Here is a 7,514-nt window from a genome sequence, read left to right as displayed (position 1 = left end):
TGGAAGTAGAAGAAGAAGAACAAGTGTTTCTGAGATGACGATCGGGTTTTTCTACGTGATAAAAAAAAAAAAACCCTCACCGCCCGGAGGAGGGAAGTTAATCTACGACTCTTGAGCTGAAGCTCCAGATGAAATTTAGGGGGAACGTAATAAAATATTCAGACGTTTAGATTCTGGCTCTGCAGCGTGTTTGCACTGAAGGGTTTGTATTTCCCTCTGATTTGTTCCTCGGTCTCACGAGGGCTGCGGTGTTTAGAGACCTGGGTTTAAATCACACGTCATACTCGGAGGTTTCAAGTTTTATTTCTGCTACAACACTGAGCGTTTTAACTGCAGCGCCCCCTGATGTTGTGATTACTAAGTGTCAATTCTTGAAAACTCTTCAGGCAGAGTTCTAAAAGTCAAGAAGGTGGAACTGTCCGACTGCTGTCTGCTGACGATTTTATTTATTTACCAAATTTACTAGATTAGGATGCTAGTTAAATTAGCTATACTTATGCTAACCTGTATTAAAAAATAATCTGATTTATTGATTAAGGCACTATTAATCTATAGTGGTGGCTCTTTGTCCAAAGCTCCTCCCACCGGCAAATAGGAGGTGTTTTTTGTAACTAATTCAAATCTTATTTTACGATGAAATAACTTTTTTAGGCTTTAATCAATAGTCGTCTAAAAGCCATAAATTGAATGATGGCGTTCCTCAAGGCTCAATTCTGGGTCCCTTTTTTTTTAGTGACTCTCTGTGTGACTCCTTTAAAATTATGAAGGGTTTCTTTGTTGCTTACAACCTTTCCACCAAAGACACATGTGCATGGAGCAGTTCAGTAGAACAGCCAGTAGGGGGCTCATTTATTCTGTTGATGAAATAATATATAATCAGTCATCATCATCTACCGCGCACACACCCACGCACACACGGGGAGAACATGCAAACTCCATGCAGAAAGGCCCTTGTTCCAACCGGGGCTTGAACACGGGTCTTCTCACTGCAAGGCGAGAGTGCTAACCACTATACCACCGTGTGGCCCGAAATAATATATAATCAGTCAGTCAGTCATCATCTAACCGCTTTATCCTCCACCAGAGGGTTGCGGGGGGTGCTGTGCCAATCTCAGCTACATCGGGCGATAGGCGGGGTACACCCTGGACAGTTCGCCAGTCCATCGCAGGGTCACACACAACTAGAGACAAACGACCATTCACTCTCACACTCACTCCTATGGTCAATTTAGAGTGTCCAATTTACCTATTCCCCACATTGCATGGTTTTGGACTGTGGGAGGAAGCCGGAGTACCTGGAGAGAACCCACGCACACACGGGGAGAACATGCAAACTCCATGCAGAAAGGCCCTTGTTCCAACTGGGGCTCGAACCCGGGTCTTCTCGCTGCAAGGCGAGAGTGCTAACCACTACAGCACCGTGTGGCCCATAATACATAATAATATATTTAAATAAAACCTCAATTAATTGCTTCATTGTTTTGCAAGTATTATCTGTGGCGTCCCTCAAGGCTCAATTGTAGGCCCCACACCTTTTTAACCAGAGAGTTTTCTTTTTAATGCAGTGGAATTAATACTCTTGCACCTAACAGACATGTCGGCGATCTAGCGCTCTATTTTTGACATTGACATTATGATTTAAAGGGAATTATTGATCAATAATGATGTATAAGTGTCGCGTACCCCAGCTTTAAAGGTCAACTACAACTATTTGTCCACTTCCTGAGGAGGATCTGCGACTTTAATCTCGTCTCTGTGCGTAGAGTATAATGTTTTTCTTTTTCCATTTAGGAGAGGGATTTCAAAATAAGTGTGTAATATTTGAACTTTGGGGGTTTGGGGCTTTGTTTTGTGTTTTTGTTCCATCAGTTACTGCGAAGCTTTGCTTTCTCACTCCCACAGGTGGAGGTTACTCCTGTAGTAATAGGTTTCCTGATAACATGCAAACAGGATTACACACACACACACACACACACAGACACACACACTCTTCCCCAGGTGATGCAGAGCTGATCGTAAAGCTATATGAGGTGTGGGATTAAACTGGTGTGTGTGTGTGTGTGTGTGTTTTACACCTGCACACAAATATTTGAGGATGAAAAACTTTTTTTTAAAGGAGTTTTGATCAAGAAAACTTTACTTTACTTAAAGATTCCGCCGACTAAATCCGCTCCTGCTCCACTGAACCTTGACCCTGCAGCCTGTGGTTGGTTTTGCGGTGGACGGGTCAGTCGGGGAGTGTGTGCTGGAGGGCGACGAACAGCTGGAACAGCTGGAGTAGCTGGACTCAGGCGGCCTGAAGCGTGGCTCCGCTCCGCGGTCGGCTGGAGAACTCTGCTCCGGCTTAAATAACATTCATGTTTGGGTTTTTTTTCTTTCCTGCAGCTGTTTTGAGGATGTGGAAGCTGTCGTGAAGGTGTGAGTGTCAGCTCTGACCTTTTCTTTTCTCTTCATGTGCTCATGATGACTTCAGTGCCGCGTGGAAACAAAGGTGTGCAGTGTATTTGTCTTCCTCAGAGGAAGAGCTCCACCTCTGGCAACATGAGCGTTTATCGCAGCCTGTAAATGAAGATGGACGACGCGCCTGCACTTCCACCACCACTGTGAAAACATTTAAGTGACGGTTCAGGGATTGAGAGTTCACTCTCCGGGAACATATGTCAGGAATAATTGGCTTTTAAAAGACTCACCTTTTATAATCAACGTACGTCTATGATATCTTAATAACATGTAAAGTTTGTACACTGGTATCTCTCCCACACCAAACCCCATTGAGAAAATCAGTGATTTTAGCTTGCGACGACACAGGAGCTGCTGGTCCACTGCTGCCTCGTGTGGTCACAATTTGAACTGACTGAAATAGCCAGCAGTGGATCAACAACTCCTGTGTGCTGTGATGTTAAAATCACTGATTTTCTCCATGGAACGGTCTCAGATGAGAAATCAGTGATTTTTTTTCTTTCCAATTATATGTTTTATAGAAAGAAAATGAATAAGAGTTTTCAGTATAATGATCATTTCTTTTCAAACATATAAATAGTAAATCATTTCTCAAAAAACGAGTTGATAACTGAGTTCCGGCCTTTTTTTGACCAAAAACAAGCAGCAAACAAACAGTCATTTTTGCTATTAATGATGCCGTGTGGGTTGTTTTCTCTGCAGTCTGGAGAAAGCGTGAAGTCGGACAAACAGCGACACAAAACATGAATCACGCGGGCTGTTGCAAAACTTTTAATTTGACATGTTTCTCTTTCTTTTCCTCACGACCGACGTGACAAATGTTAACAGCTCACAGAAAACCTCCAGCACAGCCTCTGTGATGCAGACAGGATGGATTCGTCTGACAAAATGAGAATTAAATGGAAGTCTCAGCCTGATAATCAGGTTTGGTGCAGCCGCGGCAGCAGATGTCGGAAAATGAGAAAAAAAAAAACAACAACCAACAACCAGAAAGTTAGAAGGAAAAGGAAAATCAGTGTTGATCCAAATGACTGTGGAGGGATGAAGAGAGACAAAGGAAGGGAAGAGGAGTGAGCGGAGGAATCAAGAGAGTGAAGCTGCAAGATAAACCTCCATCAGCGGCAGCAGCTTAGCCTCTAATAAATGTTTGGTGTGGAGTAAATTGGCTGCGGCCGCTGGTGTTTGACCACAGTCTGCTCTGTCACTGAGCCGCACAGCCTCTGAACTCACATCTGTAACACACACACACACACACACACGCTCTTCACGGCTGAGGCCCGGAGAGCAAATAAATATTTGTTTGCTCTGTGGACACAGCAGCGGCAATAAATACATAAATACATGGACAACAAATCCATCAGTCGATTCCGCGGTGTTCAGGAACTCGGCTGCATCCCATCACTCCCTCCATCCACACAAATATTAGGTCTCCATTTTCAACCGTCAATCTGGTCCAGACGAGTGTTTTCAGCTCCGGATGAAAAGCAATCTGTGTCCACATTAACAGAACAAACATTACAGGCGTCACAACTCAACACACAGGTCTTCATTTTCAACCGTCCAGACGTCTGGAGTTTTCAGACTGAAAATGGAGACATCTGTGTTTTACAATGTATTTGTTTTAGCATGTTCTTACTTGCTCCCTGCACATTTTAGAAATCATTTCAAGATTTTCTCCACATTTGAAAATGGCATTTTCAGTCTGCGTCCAGACGAGTGTCTTCAGCTCGGGATGAAAAGCAATCTGTGTCAACTCCACATTAACAGAACATACATTACAGGCTTGTACATCACAACTCAACTCAATTTCATTTTTAAATGTCTACATTTTCAACCATCCAGACAGAAGTGTAGCTCTGGAGTTTTCAGACTGAAATTGAAGGCATCTGTGTTTTACAATGTATTTGTTTTACCATTTTCTTCCTGGCTCCTTGTACATTTTAGAAATAATTTCAAGATTCTGTCCACAAAATGTCAAGTGTTTTCAGCTCTGGATAAAAAGTAAGTCTGTGTCCAATTTCAATTGGAACTTTCAATCTCCACTTCCAACCATCCAGATGAAAGTGTAGCTAGCCCAGGGGTTTTCAGACTAAAATGGAGGCAGCAGCATTTTCAAACTTATTTGTTTTGGCATTTGCACACAACAAAGTTTTAATTTGAAAATGGCATTTTCAGTCTGCATCCAGACGAGTGCTTTCATCTCTGCAATCCATGACCACATTAACAAAATGTATTTCACAACACAGTCATCTACATTTTCCAAACGTCCAAACAAAAGTGTTTTCAAACAAAATTCTCAGATGTTTATTTTATTTTAGCTCGAAACCACTAAAAACATCTCTGCCAGTGAAGAAAAAATGGCAAAAGGTTCACCCAATAAAATTAAAAGAAAAGTAGACAGACTTTTCCAACAGAAAACTGAAGTTCGTAGACCGCAAACTCTTCCACACCAAACCCCATAGAGAAAATCAGTGATTTTAACATCATAGCACACAAGCGTTGTTGATCCACTGCTGCCTCCATCACTGAGTTCAAATCTGTTATTTTATGAATTCGGCATGTGAAATCCTTCATTCAGATTTAGCTCAGGGACCTAAACTGATCACACAAAGCAGCAGTGGAACAGCAGCTTCTGTGTCCATGTGAGCTAAAAACGTTGGTTTTCTCTATGGAGTTTGGTGTAGGGGAGAAAACAGTTTCCGAACTTAAGTTTCCAGTTAAAAATAGGCAATACAATCTGCTTTGACTTTAATTTTCCTCTTACTCAATTACTGCCTTGCTCTCACTGTTGTCTTCTTCAGCCTGTGTGATTTTCAGAGTGGAGTTTGATGCCGCTTTTATCTGCAGCTTCAGTTCTTAGTGTTCAAAAAAAAAACACACCAGAAAACGCAGCAGAATCATCGTGGAGTCAACACACACACACACTTTCATACAGGAAATAAGTCAAACTGTTTCCAAACTGAGTCCAAGTGTGTGTGTGTGTGTGGGATGATGAAATCCTGGTGGAGGATCTGGCAGAGGTAAAAACCATATGGCACATGAAGGTCCATGTTTACCAGGACGCAACAAAAAAAACACTGGAGGAACGGAACGTACGCCAACGCATGAAGGAGCAACAACTGTTTCCACATTTTAAAAAAAAGACACAGCCAGGGACACGCTTTCATTTTGAAAATAAACAACTTCTGAGGATCAAGAAGACGCCGAGTGAGCCGGAGCTGAAACTAAACCAAGAACATTCAAAGGATCATTCTTCCTGTGTTTCTTATTTCAACACATCCTGTTAAAATATGACCAAAAAAACCAACAATAACTGTTTTTTGCATAAATTATGTCCAAATCCCTGCACGTCTTGTTCCTCTGAGCACATACAGTAAACAATCATCCGTTGGCCCAAATACTCATTTTAATAATTTCCTGCTGACAGTGACAAATGTGCCGTTTTCTCCCCGTTTTTAATTTACAGTAAACAAATGATTTAGTAAATTACATTTATTTTAGTGAGCTGTTGTTTTTAGAAAACGTATGTTTGGTGGGAACCAATGAGCTCGGAGCTGAGTTGGTGGGGGACGGTGTGACATTTGTTTTTTTGAGGGGTTTTAATGAGATTTGTTACAGCAATATGAATGTAAGGTTTTTAAAGTGGGTCACCTGAGGGTCAATCATTCCAAACACAACTTAGTGTGTGAGTTCTGGTATAAGAGGCCTGATCAGACTGGGATCAATGGTGGTAGACTTCCTTGAACCACTTACAGCCAGACTTCCAGCAGACATTTTGAACTATATGACTGATTTACTGTGAAACAATTGTTCCTATAACGGTAAAAAGTAAGCGTGTTTGGACGGTGGCTGCCATCTCGGTGTCTTTAACTCCAGGTATGTGACGATTTCACGGTTTTTCTGAGAGGATACATTTCCCGCGTCTCCACCGCTCTTCTCATCCACAATCTTGCTACCTAGCATTACCATAGAGTCAGTCTACGACAGAACGATCCTGTCTCTCTAAAACTACTTTCTTACACAACTAAACTGCATAAAATACATTTATTTTCTGCCTGAATACATTTGTTCACTTCTGTGGCAGAACTGGTGACTTTCTTTCTTTTGGAAAGTAGCTAAAGGTTTGGCTAGAAAGTGGCTTCATTTGTCGCTGGTCACTTTTTGAGAAAAAGGACACTATGCCGTTAAAACCTACAACAAAGACGTCGTCAACACTGGTCGTTGGTTCTTCTGATGATGTACAACTTGATGACATGTTGCCCAGAAGTGACAATTTGCCTTTGACCATTCAATGGTCTTCAGTGTCTCACTCGTCCCTTTAAACCCTAAACCACTGTGCTAGGTACAACAACAGAAGGTTGCCAAAAAGTGGGAACATCCTCCCTGAATACTGACGATCTAAAACGCAAATAATAGTCGTTTTTGTACAGTCTTGAGGACATTCTGGGTGTCTTTCTACGCAGACGACGACATGATGTTTTTCTAAGTTTGCAAAAATTGGATTTTTCTGCCTAAACCAAACCACATTCATCAGCATGAGATGTCATCATTCATTTATGTCACTCTGTAGACATAATAAAGATGTGAAAAGTGTAATTTTCACCTTAGAACATAAGTTTAGAACGTTTAGTTAGTACGATATAATTTCTGTATTAGAAAATTCATCCGTTAACCCTCAGGTCTCCTGGATTTATTTTGATTATATGGCTGTAGAATTGTCAAAAAAAAATTCAAAGAGTGAGTTGACCGTAATGACAAGTATATGGGCACAAAGCTCTATTCCTCTGCTTTCTCTCTGTGATTGAATTTTCTAGATATAACAAAAGCTGTAGGAGTTACGGCAATGAGACGTACACATGAAGAGTTAAAGTGTCTCCCTCAGTGCAGTCTAGTGTGTGAGGCTTCAACTTCTCACAGCTTTGACGTCCTGGGATCAGGATGTTCGGAGGATCGATGACGGCGGCATTTCTTCTTCCTCCTCTCGCTGACGTTGACGTTACAAGCTCGTCCTCGTGCAGCCGCCGTCGCGGTTCAGGACAAACACGGTTGCTAAC

The sequence above is a fragment of the Solea senegalensis genome, linkage group LG12, assembly GCF_019176455.1.
Source record: "Solea senegalensis isolate Sse05_10M linkage group LG12, IFAPA_SoseM_1, whole genome shotgun sequence".
NCBI lineage: Eukaryota > Metazoa > Chordata > Actinopteri > Pleuronectiformes > Soleidae > Solea > Solea senegalensis.
This window is presented reverse-complemented; position numbering follows the sequence as displayed.